Source organism: Diabrotica virgifera, chromosome 3, assembly GCF_917563875.1.
Source record: "Diabrotica virgifera virgifera chromosome 3, PGI_DIABVI_V3a".
In the NCBI taxonomy this organism is placed as follows: Eukaryota; Metazoa; Arthropoda; class Insecta; order Coleoptera; family Chrysomelidae; genus Diabrotica; species Diabrotica virgifera.
In genome coordinates this window covers 28,700,844-28,723,888 of record NC_065445.1, presented here as the reverse complement: position 1 = coordinate 28,723,888, position 23,045 = coordinate 28,700,844, and the positions used below count along the sequence as shown (strand labels likewise).

Here is a 23,045-nt window from a genome sequence, read left to right as displayed (position 1 = left end):
ACACCATTTTTTTGGGTTTTTTATCAGCTACACTTTTGCTAAAAATATTTTTTTCGATAAAATATTTACTTTTTGAGTTATTTGTGAAAAACCGTCTGAAAACGTAGTTTTTTTATCGAAAAATCAACATTTTCAATGGCAAATAACTCGAAAAGTATTGACTTACGTAAAAAATTCTATAGAACAAAAGTTCCTTAAAATAAGTCAAGTTTTCCATTTCCGGTCATATCTTGAACGTATGTTTTTTCACCCCCGAGAAGGGGTGACTGTCACCCCCCAAGTAAAAGTAACCAACGGCACATTTTCAACTTTAAAGTGGAGGGTAAGTAGAACCTAAATCCAAATTTTCATGCAATTCGGAGTTGCCCCTGAACATTACACGGTATCGCCGAATTTACCGTTCATTTACTGGTCTAATAGCGATCTTATATTATTTATAAGTAAAAAATGATTTTCACAGAATCCAAGAAGCTAAAAGAAGAAAAAGATGAGTTTGACAGAATCGAGTTTCACTGACATTCTACATATTTTCTAAACTTAATCTATTGTCGGACTGACAAATGTGTAATTTTCTTCTTTATATTTTTAGAAAAAGTTATTATAATCAAAAAAAGTGTCGTGTGAATAAGCCAATGATTGTCGTATGCTTAACTGTCCAGGACAGCTAAATAATAAATTAGGATTAATAATAAATAAGGAACCAGCTAAATAAATTAGCAGGAATTTTCTAGTCCCGTTTAGCCAGTTTATTGGCCGAAAAGATATCAACGGTATGTTATTATTATTTTTTATTACTATTAAGTTAAAATTAATAAAATAACAAGAAATATTTAGTAAAAAGGTAAAACATTTTGAATCTAAAAGTTTATTGAATCAAAAAATCGCAATCGTTCAATATTTGACATTAGGTACGTCAATATTTGACATAAAATCCAGTTATAAGGAATCTTCTATTTGTTTAAATATATTTTTTATTATATTCTTAATTATAAAAGAGCGTTTCAGTTGTCATCATAGGTTATGTGATTCTCAAGAACATTATTTCTTTTATTATTATGAAAGTTCTATACAGCTCCTTCTATTCTCCTCCTGTGTGTCCAAGTGTCTTCTTGAATATGGATGACGACCAATATAGCAAAATCTAATCTCTTATGTTACTCAGCAATGGCTTTTCTTTTCTTCCTACACTCGTTTTTTTTATTTTATAATATTACTCAAAATTGTTCGAGAACTCTACAGTGGATTAGATGTGCAAATATGTTGTTCTTCTATTTTTTTATATTAACTTTTGATGTTATCCTCCTCACCTAGGTGGTACAAGTTTTGATCAAAATTTAATAACGAATGTCATTATCAAGCTGGAAACAAAATCTGTTTTAATCGTTTCTGGGCCTAAAAAACGACCACACAAACGATTTCGCCCATAATACTCTATCTGCCTTTTTCCAATACCTAGATAATACTTCATTCCACTACATTAGTTAAAATATTTGACCAATTCAATAAGGCAAACATAGAGGAAGAAGAAAGAGCTGTTTTGAACAGAAAGAAAAATAATGTTAATATTGTCAGAAAACCATTTCAAAAGGCAAAACCGTAGATTTTTTTAGGTTCTAACGATACGTACAAAAAGGACTATAACGATTTAAAAAATAACTTTACAAGTTTTTATTTTGGGACCAAATATTATTTACGTTATGTATTGCCCTTGGGTGACCGAGATAGTAGAAAATCTATATAGCCATAAACCTCAAATATTTGCAAACTGGACAGGGAGATAAATATCGGTAACAACTTCTAAAACAATGATTATTGTTGAATGAGACAAATCTCCATTTTGTTGCAATATTATTTAACATTCACAGCATCGATTATTTTCAGTCGTTAATATAAGAACTACCATTCATTAATTGGCTATCTACCTGCCACTTGGCAATTTTCAAATTGAATTAAAGCGATTATTTCATTCATAGGAGATTCTGATCAATAGAAAGATACAGAAATAAAAATTAAACTGATTATTTTTTGATGATTTTAACTTCCAATCGTATAGTAAGATATTTGATCAGGTGTTTAATTCTGTCCAATCAGATTAAAATTATACTGAGAATTATCTACTGTAGAAAATTACCGATAGAATTTTTTTAAGTAGATTGTTTCTGTTTAATGGCAACCAGTTTTCTAGTTTTGACAACTGTCACATTTAAGAAAATATCCATAATATACGTATTAAAAAATAATCTTACGAATATCACACGACAGTAAGAATAAATAAGAAAATAATGCTTCATTTTTACTCAAATTTGTTGTCATTGGGCAATGGCCACTCGAGCCCTGCGGGCTCTCGTGTCTATTGCCAGACAACAAATTTTCGAAAAACTGTCGCATTATTTTCAATTTGTTCTCACTCTCTTGTGATATTATACCCGATAATTTTTGATAATATCCCGTCTCAAGTATATTACGTCAGATACCCTTCGTTGCTACGAAAAAATACATTCAGTGACATTAATGACAATTAATGTTTTAAAAATTATGAAAGTGATGACTTTCAACCGTCAAATATTTATAACAACTGTGTATTTAATTGTATTAAGTAATTTGTACTTACATAAATAAATTACAATAAAATTTTGTTTTTGAACAGTTTTATTCATGAAATCATCGCAACAAATTGCACTCGATCTCTAAAATTATTATCGAATTTTTGCCCTCGTGACACTTTGACATAATTTCACTCCCCTTCGGGTCGTGAAATTAAAACTGTCAAAGTGTCACTCGGGAAAAATTCGATAATTTTAGAGCTCTTGTGCAATTACTACTGAAAACCAATTTTCATTTATTAAATAGACATTTTTTTTGTTTGCTAATAGCAGGAAAAATTGTTTTGAATTAAATAAATGACATATATATTCTTCTTTTTGTGTCAATTAATTTAATTTAAACAAAAATTTTTGGGCACCCTGGAGAAATTATTATATTAAGGTTTAGAGTACAAATAGAGAATTAAATAACTTTTCAAATGAGCTAGCACACGACCTCTATTCCTATTTAAAAAAATAATCGATTACGTAATCACGCCCAGATGGATGACTTCACTAGTATGATGTCAAAAACACAAATCGACCTGTTTTGGGATTTATTTATAAAATTTCTCATTCACAAAATAATGAATTTATTCCATTTGGCTTTTACACGCTGTATATAAAATTCCATAATGTATAAAATAGGTTTAAGCCACTACGAGTAGTGAAAAAATATTCGCTAGGGTTGTGTTGTCTCGTGAAAATATCATCACCCTCCTCCTAAAAAACCTCTTCGGTCCACACAGATTTTAACGAGGTAATAAATTTCACTTTATTATAATGCTATTCACTTTATTGTTACGACGCAGTTAACTCCTGAGTAAACGCAATATAAAAACCGTACCCTAGTTTTTAAATATACCTACGATATCCCTAGATAAATTGTTTCATTGTTTCGTAATCATGCAACGAATTTTCAAAACCATTAGACAAAGCAGAAGATATAAATAACTATATTTATAAACGTCTGGATCGCTGATAAAAAGCAAATAATTTTTTAGTCGAGGAAATGAAGCATTTTGGCTCGCAATTTTTTCGTCCAGCATGGATTTACTTGAAATTTTCACAGAAGGTAGGGAATAGTCCAAGAATCATTTTCTATATCATGTCGCTGCACGCTAAACCCTTTTGGGTGGTTGCCACCCCATCTCGGGGGCGGGAATTTTTGAAGTTATACTTCTTTACCGGCGATAGAGGGTGATTTTTTTATATGTTAAAACCTATCAGCCCGGCGCATGCGCATTATAACTTTGTTCTGATTGGATGTTCAAATGACATGTCAAAAATTATCCGATATGGCAGCTGTGGTTTGGAGGTAAAGGTAAAGGTAAACAAATGTATAATATATTAGTTTTATTGTTGTGAGGACAGAAACAAAAAAGTTTATAATATTGTAGTGACTTTTAAATAGTTTTTAAAAGCAACAGGTACGTAATAATTGTTAATGTATCATGGGTATAAACCTACCTATTTGATCTGCCAAAATACATAGTATGTAATACTTTTATTTATATAATTTGATTACCATCAAAATTTCTATCAATATTCACCTAATATATTGTTTTTTTACTCTATGTTTTGTTGTATTTTTTCAATTCTAAATCATTTCAATTCAAAATTAAAATAATTTGATCAATTTTCAAAATATCAAAATATCACAAGTTTAATCCGTTTAGTTAGTCGATCTTCGTAAATAATGACACATAGCGTCCGTGGCTAAGCGGAGAAGGCGAATGAATTCCAATACCAACCGCTCTTATCAGCGCTGGTTCGAGTCCCAATAGAAACTTTCTTTTTTGTCTTTTTTTAATACATTTTATGATTGTAAGTATATTTATTATATAATTGTATTTTCAGAAAATACGTATTTAGTTAAAAAAATTTTCGACAATTAATGTTCAGACATCATTTGTGGCTTATTTAATGTGTTTGTGTGTGTTTTATTCTTTTATTATTTTAATTTTTGGCACTGTTCTAATAAAAATGTTTGAGAAGTAGTAAGTATAAATTAGTTTAATATTTAAACAAAATATAAATAAAAAGTATATTAATTTCGTTGAAATCATATAATAGAGGTATAACTTCTTACGTGCGTACAAAGTACACACACATTCTTTTTTATTACATTTTAACCATTTAAATCGATGTAAAAAGTGATTCTAAGAAAATAGTTATTTTCCTAACAAGTGCAGAAAGTCATTCTTTTCCGCACGCGACTGCATTTTGCCGAACGACGCGAAGTGGGAGTTCGGCAAGCAGTCGAGTCCGGAAAAGAGACTTTCTGCAAGAGTTAGGAACAATATTTTTTCTAAGAGTCTTTAAAAAATTACCAAAATTAATTTAATTAATATGAAAATACATACACAAATTAATTTTTTGACAAGGTTGTCAAAACCAAACTTTCAGTAGTAATTGCACAAGAGCTCTGAAATTATTGAATTTTTCCCGAGTGACACTTTGACAGTTTTAATTTCACGAGCCGAAGGCGAGTGAAATTATGTCAAAGTGTCACGAGAGCAAAAATTCTATATTAATTTCAGAGGTCGAGTGCAATTTGTTGCGATTATTTCATGAATAAAACTGTTCAAAACCAAAATTTTATTGTAATTTATTTATGTAAGTACCATTAAACACACAGTTTTTATAAATATTTGACGATTGGAAGTCATCACTTTTATAATTTTTAAAACATTAATTGTCATTAATGTCACTGAATGTATTTTTTCGTAGCAACGAAGGGCATCTGACGTAATATACTTAACGACGGGAGATTATCAAAAATTATCGATTTAATTCAGATTTCTGTAGCTTTATATTAGTCAGAATCACCTATGAATGAAATAATCAATATAATTAGTTAACATGAGGACGATCTTGGTTTCCATGACGATGATTCAAAACGACTGTTATGGTCTACCGATTTGACTTTCGAATATTATGTCAAAATAATTTTATTTCATCGAATTGTCGCGGTAATTTCATTAAAACAGGAACACAATAAGATATATTTGAAATAAATTAGTAAATAACATCTAAATATTAGTTTATTGCATGTATTATAATTACTTTAAGGCCATATTAACATATCTAAATTAACACGCGTGCGGAAAAGTAAAAACCGCGTGAGTGAAAAGTAACACGCGTGCGGAAAAGTAACACGCGTGCGGAAAAGTGAAACTTTCTAAACTAAAATTCGTGCGCGAAAGTAGACATTTTTGCACGCTCGTAGAAAAAAATGTTTTTCACATTTTCTTCGTAAAACTAATATTTTTCGAGTTATTCGCGCTTGAAAGTAACAGTTTTTCGATGAAAAAATCGACTTTTTTAGAGGGTTTTTTGAGAATACCTCGAAAAATATGCATTTAATCAAAAAAACTGTAGGTATCATAATTGTATCCTTTAGTAACACAAATCAAAATATTTTTCTGTACTATCTTTAAGACCAATACAAACCGAGATACGGCATGTTAAAAGTTAGCTTTTTTCGTCAAATGCATAATTTGAAATATTCAAAGTAAAATAACGGAAAAATTTTGCATTTCTCGAGGAAAACTTGAATAATCTTTTTTCAAGTATACAGTTAGGCCTTTTAAAAAATAATAATAAAAAGTTTCTAGTCTGAAAGTTAAGCGACTTCTGATTAAAAAAAGGTCGGTACCTGCTTTTCTCTATGAAAAAATCAGTGAAAACAACCCCCTAACTACCCTCCTAATTAAAAATTGGTCTTCACCTTTCTGTAATTCCTTTTATAAGTATTTGTATTATCAATACACCCAAGAAGTTTGACCTATTTAAAAGGCCTAATTGTAGAAAAATTGGAGTTTAAAGAAAAATTAATTTTTTGGAATTTCCCATTTTTCACCTTTTACTTCAAAATATCTCCGAAAATACTGGAGATACGAAAAAAATTATAAACTACTAAATTGTAGCTTTTTTAACTGCTAACATTCCCTTTTGCATATATTTTCATTACAGTGAACAGTTAGCGAGATATAGTTGTTTAAAACCTCTATTTACGAGCAAACACCCCCTTATTCGAGCCCTTTAAACCCACCCTAATTAAAAACTAAGGGATCTTACGGAATTTAGTTTACACAGTTTTATAACTCTCGAAAAATCCTACTAAGTGATTTTTGGTGATTTTTGAAAAAACTTTTATCGCCAAGAATGAAGGAGCTATGTTTATAAAACGAATTTTTTTTTTCGAAAAATTCGGATAGTCCGCTTATGGATAATTTTCAATGTATGTATAATACCACGGAACCGGTTCGTATACTGGAAGATGACTAAAAAACTATTTGTATGTGTACATATTTGTAAATTCGTATTTTTGTGTAAATAAATGTTTTTGTAATTCTTTAATTCTACTGTTTTTTCTGTATAGGTCTATTAAAATATCTACTTATAAAAACTGTAATGTTATTAAGGGTGGTTTTTAAGGGGTGAAATATTATGATATTATATCCCAAAGTGTAAAACAATCATTATTTAACCAATCAAAACCAAATTTTACCCATATTAAAGTTTAGAATGTTTTATGTAATTCTTCACAGTAAGGGGTAGTTTACACCCCTAAAAATAATCAACACCCTTAAGCATGATATAGAATATGAAGTACAGGGTAAGATGATCCTAATCCCAATTTTTTAAGTAAATCTATGCAAGCCGAAATTATTCTTTTAGGATACCTAATTTTTTATATATAGCTCCAACAACGGTGGCTTTAAGAATTGAAATATTATGATAGTATATCTTAAAGCATAAAACAATCATTATGTAACTAATAAGAACCAAATGTTGACAATATTAAAGTTTAAAATGTTATTTTATAATTTTTTACAATCAGGGGTAGTTTTCACCCTTAAAAAACCAAAAGCGGACAACGGCTCAATATAGAAAATGAACTAGAGGGTGTAATGAGCCTAATTCCAAATTTTTGTTCAAATCGATGCTGGACGAAAAAATTGCGAGGTTTTGCCATTTTTTCAGCTTCATTTCCTTCATATTTATAATAACAGTAACAGTGTAAAACTCGTATTATGATCAGAAAATAAATGGAAAATAATCAACCAGATTGAGCATTACATGTACTTATTGAAAAGGATTGAGCAATGCTAATTGAGCATTACATGTACTTATTGAAAAGGACTCGGACCATAGTCTCCAGATACTGTTAAATAGGGTTACTGAGAGTTGTGAAAAAATGGGGATGAAGATCAAAATAGTATGTAGGTCGTAGGTACTGCGAAAACCAAAGTTACGAAAACATCAATGAACAAAAATTTACCCCGCCAAAGATATGTGAACCACAACAACAGCTTGAATACGTAAACCAATACAAATATCTTGGCGATTCAACAATCAACTTAATTATAAATAAGCAGTAAGAACGAGAATAGAGGTAGCCCGACAAGGAATTATCAAAATGAAAAGTTATTTTGTAACAGTAGCATTAATATCAGACTTAGATGTCGTTTTCTGCATTGCTTTGTATGGTAAATACTTTTGTATGGAACAGAGACCTGTGGAAACTCAACGTAACGCTGATGAATAAGTTAGAAGCCTTTGAACACTGACTCTTTAGGAGAATCTTGAAAATACCTTGAGCAACCCACACCACCAACGAAAATGTTCTGAGGAGAATAGCTACATATAGGAAGCTGCTGATGATCATCAATTTTAGAAAAGTTAGCTACCTGGGACACATGAGAAACGAAAAATACCGCTTCGCGCAACTGATCATCTAGGGTAAGATTGAAGGAAGACGTTGTCCCAGTAGACGCCAGATTTCATTGCTTAGAAACATCAGAGACTGGACCGACCTTGATTCAACATCTTTGTTTAGAGCCGCATTGTACAGAGACTGTTTTGCCGGTGTAGTCGCTAACCTCCACTAAAGGAGACAGCACCACAAGAAGAAGATTGAAAAGGACGAAGGAAATTGTATTACTAACACCAAGGCATACAGAGGGCCAGACGCAGACTCTGGCCACTTTATAATATGAGCGAAAAAGGAACAGATCCTACCAGTTCTAAAGAACTTAAACACAGAAAAACGAAGAATGAATAGAGCTACAAGATTAATGAGACAAAATATTAAAGGAATTGTGTGTGTGTTTTGTGTTTTATTGGCACTGGTTTTCACAACCAACTGGCCAGTCAATTTCATAATGATTTTTTATACTATAACTTATCACTAACTCAGGGGAGTAATGTGTAGTGTGCGTGTTGAGTAAGTGTCTTGTTACTTTGCAAAGTCGACGTCATTGTCTTTGCAAAGAGACGCTAATTGTAACCGAACGTCTGCGGTCCCTCCGGTGAGTATCGATCCCACAAGGACAAAAACTATCTTCATTTATTAATTTATAATAAACGAAAAATTTCTGACCCTGGTGAGATTCGAACTCACGACCATTCGGACCTTTCGATCCAAAGGTAGGCGCTCTTACCACTGAGCCACAGAGGGGGGTATTAAAGGAATTACGAACAAGCATTCAACGAGAACATGAACAAAACCAAAGAAGAAGAAGAGAATTCTGAACAAATGTCGGGAAGAATTAAGAGAGGTATGGCAAAATTAGCTAAAAACAGTAGAGAAGAAATTTAAATAATTAAGAAAACTTGGTCCGATAAAGAATGTAGAACACAATGAGAGGAGCGAAGTAAATGAAGTAGAATGCTGAAATGTGGATCAAATGATGCTGAAAATGAGTACTCTGAACAAGTACAAGTAAATAATGATTTATTACTCAATTTAAAAAAAAAAGTAAAAGAGGAGTATTTAATATGCACTCAACTCCATCACCCTTCACCCTATATTTAAACATAGTCTGGGCTGATTATCGGAGAATAGGCCATTTTTGGGAAAAGTTATTTACCAGCAATTTTATTGCTGGAATCGAATTATAAGATCCTATATATTAATAATATAGGTATGCAAAGTCCTCAGATAGTGTGCTACTTTTTTTATAAACAAAATGGCGCACGAAAATCGTGTTTTTTTCAATTATTGCTCTATAACTCCGAAGATTTTAACTTTACAACAAAAACACCCAAATAAAAATTCACCGTGATTAAATTCTGCATAGAGACGCGTTTTTTCTGATCTGCTTCGACGAAAATTTTCCTCGGAAAATGCGGGTTTTCCCAATAAAATCTTTAATTTTCAAATAAAGTTTTAGGTAAGTAATTATCTACCAATAATTAAATAATTTGGTGACTTAAAAGCCTTTTTGGTTTAGATTATAGTTCCAGAAGCTGATGAAAATTAAACGAATATTTTAGCAACAATTCAGTTGTAAATTAATAATTTACGGTCGCAATAATAACCAAAATAATTATGATACACTGATCAAGCTTTGAAATCTTATAAAGATAAGATGCCTATTTAATATTTTGTCGACAAAATATGAATTTTTTATTTTTTTGCATAATCTTTAAATGTTTAAAAAAAATAGTTATAAACAAATTAACGTTTCTCAGAAAGTTTTTATTATATTATAATTTAAAAAGATAGCTAAAATGGGCATTTTAAATATCTTTAAAATGAATGCTTTAAAACTTTTTTGCAACCATTTGTAAAAAAGTTATGAAACAACAAATTAATCATACGATTACTACTGTGTTTATACTTTTTTTTAATTCTTTCAAAGCGTAGAAGTGAGTTTAAAGTACAAGCTAATTATTTAAAAAAAATATCGATTATCAGTTTAATAGTTATATTTTAATTAAAGATTATAAATATATTTTTTTGTAATTTACACGCGCGAAAGTAGAGTAACACAGTACTGTAGCTAACATTTTCACTCGGAGCGACGACCGGCCGCGTGATGTACACTTTTAATAAATAATGCATGCTGCGTGTCAGTCGCTTCGAGTGAACATTTTAGCTCCGACTCTGTATCAGGCCTACGTTTGCGCTAAAAATTACAAAAAAAAGTGTTTTTAATCTTTGATTAAAATATAACCATTGCAGTAATTTTTGACATTCTTTGTGAGTAATTAGGTTGTACCATAGACTCGCTTTTAAGCTTTGAAACAATTAAAACTAATTATAAACAACGGAGATTTCGTATATTTACTTTGCTGTTTCATAACTTTTTTGCAAATGGTTGGAAAATTTTTTTAAAGCATTCATTTTCAAGACCTATGAAATACGCATTTTAAGTATTTTTTTAAATTAGAATATAATGAACAATTTCTGAGAAATGTTAATTTGTTTATAACAATTTTTTTAAACGTTTAAAGATTATGCAAAAAAATTAAAAATTTATATTTTGTCGACAAAATATTAAATAGGCATCACACCTTTATAATCTTTCTAAGTTTGATCAATGTCTCATGATTATTTTGGTTGTTATTGCGACTGTAAATTGTTAATTAACAATTGAATTGTTGCTAAAATATTCGTTTCATTTTCACCGGCTTCTGAATTTATAATCTATAACAAGAAATCTTTTATTTCACCAAGCTATATAATTATTGATAAATAATTACTGGCCCAAAAAATTTATTTGAAAATTCGAGATTTTGTTGGGAAAACCCACATTTTCCGAGGAAAATTTTCGTCGGAGCAAATCGGGAAAAACATGTCTCTATGCAGAATTAAATTGGGGTGAATTTTTATTTGAGTGTTTTTGGTGTAAAGTTAAAATCTTCGGAGTTATAGAGCAATAATTGAAAAAAATAAGATTTTGCGCCATTTTGTTTATAAAAAAGTAGCACACTATATGCGGACTTTGCATACCTATATTAATAATACATAGGATCTTATAATTCGATTCCAGCAATAAAATTGCTGGTAAATAACCTTTCTTTGTACTTTACTAATTAGACCAGCGTATTATAACTATTTTTTTTCAAAATTTAAAGATTATGCAAAAAAAAGAAAAATTTATATTTTGTCGATAAAATATTAAATAAGCATCTCATCTTTATAATCTTTATAAGTTTGATCAATGTATCATGATTATTTTGTTTATTATTGCGATCGTAAATTGTTAATTAACAATTGAATTGTTGCTAAAATATTCGTTTAATTTTCATCGGCTTCTGGAATTACAATCTATACCAAGAAAGCTTTGATGTCACTAAGTTATTTAATTATTGATTAATAATTACTTACCTAAAACTTTATTTGAAAATTAGAGTTTTTGTTAGGAAAAACCGCATTTTCCGAGGAAAATTTTCGTCGGAGCAAATCGTGAAAAACATATCTCTATGCAGAATTTAATTGCGGTGAATTTTTATTAAGCTGTTTTGGTTGTAAAGTTAAAATCTTCGGAATTATAGAGCAATAATTGAAAAAATACGATTTGTCGGCGCCATTTTGTTTATAAAAAAAGTAGCACACTATCTGAGGACTTTGCATACCTATATTATTAATATATAGGATCTTATAATTCGATTCCAGCAATAAAATTGCTGGTAAATAACTTTTCCATGAATTTTGCTAATTAGCCCAGAGTAACAGTTTAAGCAGCTTTCCCACTTTAAATGACATAATTCAATTCTGATAATATTAATTGTGTTTTCAGCAATGCTGTTATTGTAATATAAATAGATTTTTGTGTGGCACGAAATATTTAAGATAAAAATATTGATTGTTTAACTAAAATTAAAAATATAGTCCAGGCAAATCTGTCGAAAAGCAGACTATAATTAATATTTTCCGTTGTATAATGTTTTGTAGGAATCACTTCAAGATGTGCCTTATATCAATAATCACTATAGGTATACGCCAGTCGCGAATATTGCGCTTAATTTTTTATTTACCAAAATCTGAAGAAAATCGAAAATGTTTGCTTTTTGCGCTCATATTTTCGCCTACAACTCAAGGGATATTGCTCCTAAAAAAACTATGGAAAAAAAGGTTCGTTTTTCAATTGTACCGGGTGTCCCAATAAGAATGGCTCTCGGCCATATCTCAGGAACGGTTTATAGTAGAGCTTTGAAATAAAAAATTTTATAGCAAAAGTTGCCTCAGAAAAAGCCTGGAAATTATTTTCATAATTGTGGGTCCACCGCTAGAGGGCGTAATTGAATATCAAAAATAAAAAAATCTAAATTTTACAAAATTTTCCTAATGAAGGGGCACTGCAAATCCGATTATTGTATTCTTCATCAAATTCTGCGCATATTTGATTTAACAAGTTTAACTCTACCTTTGCAAATAAGAGGTGGGGGTGAGTGGGAACCTTGTTACGAAAAAATGGCTGTAAGTCCGGTTCTGCTAAATCAAATTTTGAAAACTGGGTCTTGTTGAAGACAGATCTTTTTCTTCAATGTAAGCGTGATAATATTGAACCATCCTAATAAGTAATAAGCCAGCTGGGAGGCGTTATTTAATTTTTTTCAGAAATCTAGCTTTCTTTGGAAAATATTAAATACAAGTATGCATTTTTAATCATACTTTATAAAATTCGATTAAATTAGCAATAGAATAGCGAAAACCGCATGTCGATACCTTTTGTCTATCTCAAGATATCTCGAGAAACGTGTAAATTTTATACATAACTGTTACTCTCACCGGTAAACTAAGTTAATGAAAAGTAGTGTGCTGTGGAAAAAAACAAAATAACACTTTCCAGATGTCAACGTATAAAAATATAATTAATTAAAACAACAATATAAAGAGGAACAATACTATTAAAATTAAATATAACACAGAACAAAAAGAACTACTTAGTGACGACCTAAATATTCAAATTGTTGCCCATCATACACTACTCTAGAATACATTATCCAGAGAATACTAAACGCCATTCAAAGCATATCGAGAGCAGAAATTGAGACTGCTGTTCAATCTACTCTTGAAAGAGTAAATGTTTGCAACGAAAATGATGGGCAAAAATTTGAACGTTTATGTCATCACTAAATAGTTGTTTTTATTTCTTTGTAATAGGGCTTTTCAACGCTTCTCATTTGTTTCGAGCCTCTGTCATATGCCGTATAATCCGTGTATAATATTAATATACGAGATATGAACGAGGCTCGAAACAAATGAGAAGCGCTGAAAAGACCTAATATACGTTGACAGCTGGAAAATGTTTCTTTGTTGTTTCCATAGCACACTACTTTTAATGAATTATTTCGTTTACCGGTGACAGTAACAGCTATGTTTTTAAATTTACACGTTTTGTAAGATATCTCGAGATAGAATAAAGGTATTAACATGCGGTTTTCGCTATTCTGTTGCTAATTTTGTCTAATTTTGTAATATGGTATTAAAAATGCATGTTTGTATTTAATATTTTCCAAGGAACACTAGATTTCTGAAAAAAATTAAATAACGCCTTCTAGCTGGCATATTAATCAGTAAGTTGGTTCGAAATCATAACTTTTACATTGACGAAAAAGATTTGTCTTCAACAAGACCAAGTTTGCAAAATTTGATTAAGCAGAACCGGACTCACAGCCAGTTTTTCATAACAAGGTTCCCACTCACCCCCACCTCTTATTTCCAAAGGTAGACCTAAACTTGTCAAATCAAATATGCGTAGAATTTTATGAAGAATACGACGATCGGATTTCCAGTGCCCCTTCATTAGGAAAATTTCGTAAAATTTAGATTTTTTAATTTTTGATATTCAATTACGCCCTCTAGCGGTGGTCCCACAATTATGAAAATAATTTCCAGGCTTTTCCTGAGGCAACTTTTGTTATAAAATTTTTTATTTCAAAGCTCTACTATAAACGGTTCCTGAGATATGGCCGAGAGCCATTCTTATTGGGACACCCGGTACATAATATTTGACCAACTAGAAATTGAAAATGTAATGGTATGGGAGCAAAGTATGCTAAATGTGCAGTCACTCGAGCGTTATGGGGACCTATTGGGTTGTGAAGAGTAGGTCCTAAAACTAAAAAAAGTTAAGTAAACTTTTCCATTTTAGTGGAGACTTTCCATTTTTAATTTAATTTTCCATTTCCAACAATCGTTTTCTGTTTAGATTATAGCGCCATCTATCCATAATTCGAAAAAATGTTTCGAATAAAAGTTACTTATTTTTACGTAAGGAATCCAAATCTGCAATAAAAAATGGGGGCTCCCATTTAAGACTTTAAAGTAACCCCCACCCCTCCTCCGGGGGGGTCGTGTTTGGTGCCAGTCGATAGATTTTTCAAAAATATTGAATAAGTGTATTTTTCAGTTTTTCGATCTGATGTTCATTTCGCGAAATATCGCGGGAATCGTATTTAAAATTTTAAATTTACCCCCCACCGCTTTCCGTGGGAAGTCGTGTTTGATATCATTCGATAGATTTTTGAAAAACATTGAGCACGTATTTTTTAGTTTTTCGATCTGTCATTCATTTCGCGAAATATTCGCTTTTTTCTTGTGAAATTTTGGGACTCATTTCCCATTTCCTTACGCACCGCTCCAATCGTCAGATTTTTGAAATATGTTTTGCATGTACTTAACTTACCTTATCTTAATTTGACGATTTCGAGTTTTTCTAAGGATAGATTTTTTCTCAGCCCCCCTTAACGAACTCCCTTGCATTAAGAGCCAATATATGGTAGAGGTACATTTTCAGGGTACAAGGTTTCTCCCCATGTAATAATCTGACGCGCTCGAGTAACCGCAAAAATCCCCTCTTGGGCTCCCCTACCATAATGTTTATTGTTAAAAGATAGCGGGGAAAAAAGTACAAAAATTGAGATTTTTCCTAGTCCTAGATCCTAAAGTGTTCATATTCCGCCTAGAAAAGCATTACGGCATGTCTGAAACTTGCGCTAAATTTTGTTAATATGAATTTAATAGTTTTTGCATAATAATTTTGCAATCCAGGGTGCGCAAAAAATTGCAAATTATGCATTGTTCTGAAAGTCCCAAAATAGCACTTTAAATAGTCGAAAATATTTTTTTACAAATAAAGAAAGGTTGAAGCTTTCAAACGCTGTTTGAAAAATTGAAATCTATCAACCAGGAGAAACTAGATTTTAGACATACTTCCCGCCTAGCTACAGATCTGAAATTTTCAGAATAGCTCAGAACTCGATGACAATGCAATATTCAACAGCTTTTACATGGATGCATTGGGTTTTATTATTCCAAAAAATCATAATATTTATTTTAATACTGTTGCAGTAGAACATACATACCAAGTATTTATCTTCATATCTAACATCAAATATCATGATACAATAACTGAAGATATGACATGGAGTCGGTGGGCGGGGCCTACGTAGCTTCATCACTCTGTGAGTATAACAGCATTAAATTCAGTGTGGTCGTATAGTAAACGGTGTTTATTTTTTTGTTTAAGGTGAATTTTACTTATAATTTGTTAAACTTTTATTAAAAATGAGGTGCGCCGTGTTTGGTTGTAATGTGGACAATCAATCACAAGGTTTCGATACGAATATCAAGCTTTTTAGTTTCCCAAAAGACAAAAAAGTGCGAAGTGTGTGAAAACAATTATGTAAACGTAAACGTGCAGACAATTTTAACGTTAACAACGCTCGCAGATGGTAGTAGGTGCCTAGCGGCATCTGCTAAATAAAAGACTAAGTTTTTCAACCTAATAAAAATATTTGTAAATTAAATATTTTTAAAAGATTTTTAATTGAAAAACTTTATTGGCCCATTTCCTGGTGACAACCTCCAAGGCTTCTACAATATGCAAGCCAAATGGATGCTGCAGTGAAGACTAAAGGGAAGGAATTCTACACTATGCAATTCACAACCCCCGTCTGCAGCGTGGTAAAGCTCCAACGGAAAATGGACCTAGTTACTCTATAGGAGTAATACTAATATAAAAATAAAAATGTATACCATTTTTATTCATTCAGTTGCGGTGCGAAACCAAAACTGTCTTAATTTTCACTTAGATCAGAGAGTGCAGCCAGCACTCTTATCGACGATTTCACCTCTTGATAGATGCAACTGAATGAATAAAAATGGTATACATTTTTATTTTTATATTAGTATTACTCCTATAGAGTAACTAGGTCCATTTTCCGTTGGAGCTTTACCACGCTGCAGACGGGGGTTGTGAATTGCATAGTGTAGAATTCCTTCCCTTTAGTCTTCACTGCAGCATCCATTTGGCTTGCATATTGTAGAAGCCTTGGAGGTTGTCACCAGGAAATGGGCCAATAAAGTTTTTCAATTAAAAATCTTTTAAAAATATTTAATTTACAAATATTTTTATTAGGTTGAAAAACTTAGTCTTTTATTTAGCAGATGCCGCTAGGCACCTACTACCATCTCGTCAGTTGCGGTGGGAGATGGATATGTCGAAAGTTTTTACCTGGGCCAGAGAAAAGCAGCCTATGCAGTCTCTGATGAACCTCTAACAAGAGGTGAAATCGTCGATAAGAGTGCTGGCTGCACTCTCTGATCTAAGTGAAAATTAAGACAGTTTTGGTTTCGCACCGCAACTGAATGAATAAAAATGGTATACATTTTTATTTTTATATTAGTATTACTCCTATAGAGTAACTAGGTCCATTTTCCGTTGGAGCTTTACCACGCTGCAGACGGGGGTTGTGAATTGCATAGTGTAGAATTCCTTCCCTTTAGTCTTCACTGCAGCATCCATTTGGCTTGCATATTGTAGAAGCCTTGGAGGTTGTCACCAGGAAATGGGCCAATAAAGTTTTTCAATTAAAAATCTTTTAAAAATATTTAATTTACAAATATTTTTATTAGGTTGAAAAACTTAGTCTTTTATTTAGCAGATGCCGCTAGGCACCTACTACCATCTCGTCAGTTGCGGTGGGAGATGGATATGTCGAAAGTTTTTACCTGGGCCAGAGAAAAGCAGCCTATGCAGTCTCTGATGAACCTCTAACAAGAGGTGAAATCGTCGATAAGAGTGCTGGCTGCACTCTCTGATCTAAGTGAAAATTAAGACAGTTTTGGTTTCGCACCGCAACTGAATGAATAAAAATGGTATACATTTTTATTTTTATATTAGTATTACTCCTATAGAGTAACTATGTCCATTTTCCGTTGGAGCTTTACCACGCTGCAGACGGGGGTTGTGAATTGCATAGTGTAGAATTCCTTCCCTTTAGTATTCACTGCAGCATCCATTTGGCTTGCATATTGTAGAAGCCTTGGAGGTTGTCACCAGGAAATGGGCCAATAAAGTTTTTCAATTAAAAATCTTTTAAAAATATTTAATTTACAAATATTTTTATTAGGTTGAAAAACTTAGTCTTTTATTTAGCAGATGCCGCTAGGCACCTACTACCATCTCGTCAGTTGCGGTGGGAGATGGATATGTCGAAAGTTTTTACCTGGGCCAGAGAAAATCAGCCTATGCAGTCTCTGATGAACCTCTAACAAGAGGTGAAATCGTCGATAAGAGTGCTGGCTGCACTCTCTGATCTAAGTGAAAATTAAGACAGTTTTGGTTTCGCACCGCAACTGAATGAATAAAAATGGTATACATTTTTATTTGAAAAATAATTGTTTTTATAATACTTTTTTATATTGTGTCCTATAAATAATAAAAACGTGGTATTATAAAAAGTTTTTTTTGATAAAAGTGTAAATTTATTTTTAGTAACGCAACTTTTTCCTTCTGTAAGTTTTGTTTGGAGCTATATCTCTCGAGTTTTAGTCGAAAATGTGGGCGCAAAAAGCAAAAATGTTCGATTTTTTTTTCAGATTTTGTTAAATAAGCACAAGGTTTGCGACTGAAGCATATCGTGACTATTGATACAAGATACCTTTGAACTGATTCCAGCAAAAAATAGACTCCTATGGAAAATGTCCATTATGGTCTGCTTTTCGACAGGTCCCGCCTGGACTATAATTTAACTTTTTTAAATATTACATAAATAAGTTTATTTATATTATATTTATCTACAATCTACATTGCAGTTTAGTGCTCGCGTTTGGCATATGGTAAAAACATAAAGATAAAACAGTGTAGTTTTTTAAATCCTACGTCATTGAGGTGTTATTTTTGATATAAATGTTACTGGGCTTCGATGTTATTTATAACGATACGTTTGACTTTTAAGATTTAGTAATGCAAAATATTGTTTAATTCTTTCACAACCATTAGATAATCTTAGGGGTTAAGTGACCTGTGTCGCACAGTGACCAGCACAATAATTTTGATCGAATCTGTTGACAATCCTATATAATTTTTATTATGGTAGTCAAAGATACTTCATTTAGTTTCGTCTTGGTGTAACGTTGTGGGTAAATGTAAGTAACATGATTTTGTTTTATAGTATATTTCACGAATATTTTGGATTGGGGACAAAAGCTTTGACTTAAACGGTCCGCTGTGCTGAGAAAATTATTAGCAAATTTCCACAAGGAAAAAGTTTTCCTGTAGTTGGCTGTATACCATGTAATACAAAAAATAGTAAAATCCTTTATAAAAGGTATATTTAAAATCCCAAAAAGGGGCTACATCACAATCACATAACTAGTTTTCGACTGGTTTACCAGTCATCATTAGTATAATATATAGCGACTGTTTTACAGCATCATAGGCCGTTTATCGCAATTCGAACGCCATTGTTTTCTGTTTTGCGATGAATCTATTTCTATATTTCTTTTATTCATGGCTATATTGATCTCTTTTTCCCAAGACTTTTTTGGTCTTCCTTTTTTCCTTCTTCTTTTTGGGATCCACCTCCAGGTTTTAATTGGTAATCTCTCATCATGCATTCTTTTCATGTGTCCGTACCAGGATAGTTGTTTTCTCTCTATCGTATCCGTTAATGTTGTTTCCACCTTCATCATTTCTTTTATTCTATCGGTTCTTACATGATCGTGTAATGTTAATCTACAGCATCTTCGCCAAAAATTGTTCTCTACTGCGTTTATTCTGTTCTGCATTTTCTTATTTATTGTCCAGATTTCTGAGCCATATGTAACTGTACTTTCAATAAATGTTTTATATAGTTGTTTTTTTGTACTTTCTCGTATATCTTTACTCCATAGTAATGAGTTTATCTGACTTGTGATGGCTCTTCCTCTACCTAATTTTTGTTGTGTGTCTGTTTCGTCGTTTCCATCTTCCGTCAATGTAACTCCCAGGTATCTATATTCTTTAGTGTTTTTTATTATTTTTCCTTCTAAGTCTAGGTCTTCGCCTGTGCAGCCTATTGTCATATATTCTGTTTTGTTTGTATTTATTTCCAGACCCCAATCTTCATACTCCTCTATCAGTTTTCGAACCATATGAGCAGCGTCCTCTGTATCCTCCGCTAGAACCACCTGATCGTCAGCAAATAACAAAGTAGTCAGATTACCCTCTTCTATTTGTACTCCCATTTTCTTACATTTTCTGAACCATTTCTTCAGAGCCGTGTTTATATAAATTTTGAAGAGGGTAGGGGACAGGCAGCATCCCTGTCTTAGACCCTTGTTAATCTGAAAGTATCTGAGTGTCCATCTCTCGTTTTTATATAACTACTGTTTCCTTGGTAAAAACTTTTCACCGCATTAATGTACTGTGGGTGTACATTGTTCTCGATTAGAGATTCCCAAAGTCTATTTACCGGTACACTGTCATAGGCTTTCCTCAAATCGATAAATACTATATGTAGCTGGCTCCCATATGCTAGTGATTTTTCAATTAATTGTTTTATACAAATTTTATCATCATCAGTGCTTACCTAAAATGAATATAACCTGGTAAAATAATGCAAAGATTTTGAAATTTTGACTGCGGTTAAGACAAGTTGTAGGTTATACTCACGTGAAATTTACATGCTAACCTCCAAGATATAATTTACAAAAATATTAGGGTCAAAGCCCTGTAAAAGTAATCCGTTAAGGAAACATCGATAGAAAATACTGACGTAAGCGTGGATGTTTGAAATATTTGCTAATATGCACCAGGTAACATCTGAGCTGTGATTCGACTTGTTCACATAGTGGAAGTGTAGCAGCAAGTGACAATGAAATGGATAGAAACCTCTGAACGATGTTCTGTTGTTACCTGGGGCATATTAGCAAATATTTCAAACATCCACGCTTCAGTCAGTATTTTCAATCGATGTTTCCTTAACGGATTACTTTTACAGGGCCTTGACTCTAATATTTTTGTAAATTATATCTTGGTGGTTAGCATGTAAACTTCACGTGAGTATAACATACAACTTTTCTTAACCGTAGTCAAAATTTCAAAATCTTTGAATTATTTTACCAGGTTATATTCATTTTAGGTAAGCACTGATGATGACTGGTAAACCAGTCGAAAACTAGTTATGTGATTGTGATGTAGCCCTTTTTAGGGATTTTAAATATAGCTTTTATAAAGGATTTTACTATTTTTTTATTAGCAAATTCTCTCAATATTTGAATTACCTACTGTTAAAGACAAGCAAAAATTAACTGGTATTCTATTTTACATTCATTTAGACAAATATAGAATTCTTCTTCTTCAAGTCCGTCTCCTATCGGAGGTTGGAAATCATCACAGCTATTCTTATTTTACTGGCGGCTGCCCTAAATAGGTCGATGGAACTGCAGCCGAACCATTCCCTTAGATTTCTTAACCAAGATATTCTGCGCCTACCGATACTTCTCTTACCCCTGATTTTACCCTGAATGATCAGTCTCAGCAGCGAGTATTTGTCACCTATCATAACATGGCCAAAGTATTCAAGCTTTCTTCTTTTAACAGTAAGTACAACTTCACATCCTTTTCCGATCCGACGTAAAATTTCGGCATTCGTCACGTGGTCCACCCACGATACACGGAGCATTCTACGGTAACACCACATCTCAAAAGCTTCAATGTTTTTAATGCTGCCCATCTTGATGGTCCATGACTCAACTCCGTATAATAAAGTGGAGAAGATATAACACCGCAGCATACGCACTCTCAGATCAAGATTTATGTCACGACTACAGAGAAATATGTTCATCTTGTTGAATGCTAAATATAGAATTATTAGTGCAAAAATAGAAGAAAATTATAAATTCCATTGTTTCTGGTTGTAGTGATCACACTACAACTTAGCTAACACTTAAAATTTTCTTAATGAGGAAATGAGAACATATTACCTTCCAGTGCAGTGTCAGTGTCGGATCTAGAAAATTCGACGTGAGGGGGAGGGGGGGCGAACTTCCAATGTTAAACAAAATTAAGACATTGACTTCTTCTTCTTCTTGTTTTTTTTTTGAAATATTATTTTAAGCGATTTTACAGTAATTTGGTATTTATTTAAACAAATTTGAATTTTTTTTATTGTAAGATATTAATGGAAATAATAATGTTTTAATAAAAGGGACTCAAAAATGTCATTATTAGGCATTATAACAAGTTTTTTTACTCAAAACAAGTTTTTGATTAAATTTTAGTGTAGAAAACGTTAAAATACCGTTTTTTTTTTTGCATTTTCCTCTATTCCCAAAATACATGTTCTTCGATTTGGCTGAAAATGTTCCCACAGATAGCCAAAACACAGGACTTCAAGTGGTTAAAATAATTTATATACTTTTACAATACAAGAAAATTTACATGCAATAATATCAGAGTCAAAATTATATAGTCCAGTCGGGTTATTATAGCATTTAATTTTGCATGCCGAGTTACACAAAATTTTATTTTTCTAATCTTTAGGGGGGTCAATAGTAGTGTAAATTTAAAATCGCGAATGAATTCCGGTCAAAACCTCAGATCAAAAATTCTCAGAATGGTCAAAATCCCAAGCAGAGGTTATGAAGGATTCAACAAATACCTACTCTTATTTAATCAGCTACAGTTTTGGTGGTGTTGGTCGTTGCAGATGTTGAGACGCATCCATCATGTACTGCCTTGTAGTGGCATCACCGGTGATAAAGACTTAGGCTCCCGAAGAGGGAAAGGTTTGATTTATTTCCAAAAAACTAGAACACAAGCTGTGTATTAGATTGACATCAAGAAGAAAAAGTACCTTGCCAAAAAAGTATTCAAAAAACTAGCAGATTGCAAGGGGTAAGTTAAATGGAATTATTATTGATTATTACTAGCTAAATTATTTTATTTCTACATGCATATTAATAAAGAGAGTATTGAAAATGTAAAATATCAGACCATGTGCTTTTAGAGTTGTAGGTTAGACATAGAAAAATGGTTATAAAAACTGTGAATGTAGGAATATAATGAATACAATTAAATAGAATATGTAATTAATTTGTTACCGCAGGAGATGTCTGTTTGGAATTCAAATGGAGCACTATTTTAAAAGATAACTCTTATAAAATATTATTCTACCACATCCATTAAGAATTGTCACTGTCATCGAAATGAGAAAAATGGTTACATCGACTTAGATGTAAAGAGAGCAAGAACATGTTCTTGTTAGATGAAAAGAGAGATAGGAAATAGAGGGCGCCAAACGTGTTTTCAACGGGAACACAAGTTAAAACAATTACAGGAAGATTATTATTAATGAAATATTAAAGAAAATAAAATAATTATTTAAAAATAAAATAGCAAATATGTGACGTTTATACCGTTACAATGTTCATGAAAATTTTAATTAAGA

The 23,045-nt window shown here is 31.9% G+C and overlaps 1 protein-coding gene across 7 annotated transcripts in view; it reads left to right on the top strand.

Annotated features, from left to right (window-relative positions):
- LOC114340192 (homocysteine S-methyltransferase) overlaps positions 1-23,045 on the top strand; it is a 197,033-nt gene that overhangs the window by 83,960 nt on the left and 90,028 nt on the right. Inside the window, exon 1 of one of the 7 annotated variants that reach the window (XM_050647842.1) lies at positions 752-770. The exons of 5 other annotated variants lie outside the window; for them this stretch is intronic. The gene's annotated coding sequence lies outside the window, so the exon portion shown is untranslated. Of the gene's footprint in view, positions 1-751; positions 771-18,486; positions 18,760-23,045 lie in introns of those variants that run through there. One more of the 7 variants, XM_050647841.1, reaches the window with a different exon arrangement.